Raw genomic sequence first — 270 nt, 5'->3', positions numbered from 1 at the left:
ATCTGGCACTTTATGGCAAATCATTTTACATTTTATCATTTGGAATAAATGAAGGTTTTTTTCCTATATAAAATACTTTTCTACCCCCTTAAGCCATGCTCTGAAAGCCTCCCCACTTCCGGTCTGGTGCCCACCTATCGGGCCACCAGATCTCCTTTAGTTCGCTGGAAGTGGACAACACTCTTCTATCCCCTCCTTCAGCTTCCTCCTTTAGTCTGCTGTGGACTTGGAAACTAGATAGCTGTGTTCATTAGAAAAGTTTGGAATTCA

Source organism: Galeopterus variegatus, unplaced genomic scaffold (genome assembly GCF_000696425.1).
Source record: "Galeopterus variegatus unplaced genomic scaffold, G_variegatus-3.0.2 Scaffold2122, whole genome shotgun sequence".
NCBI lineage: Eukaryota > Metazoa > Chordata > Mammalia > Dermoptera > Cynocephalidae > Galeopterus > Galeopterus variegatus.
This window is presented reverse-complemented; position numbering follows the sequence as displayed.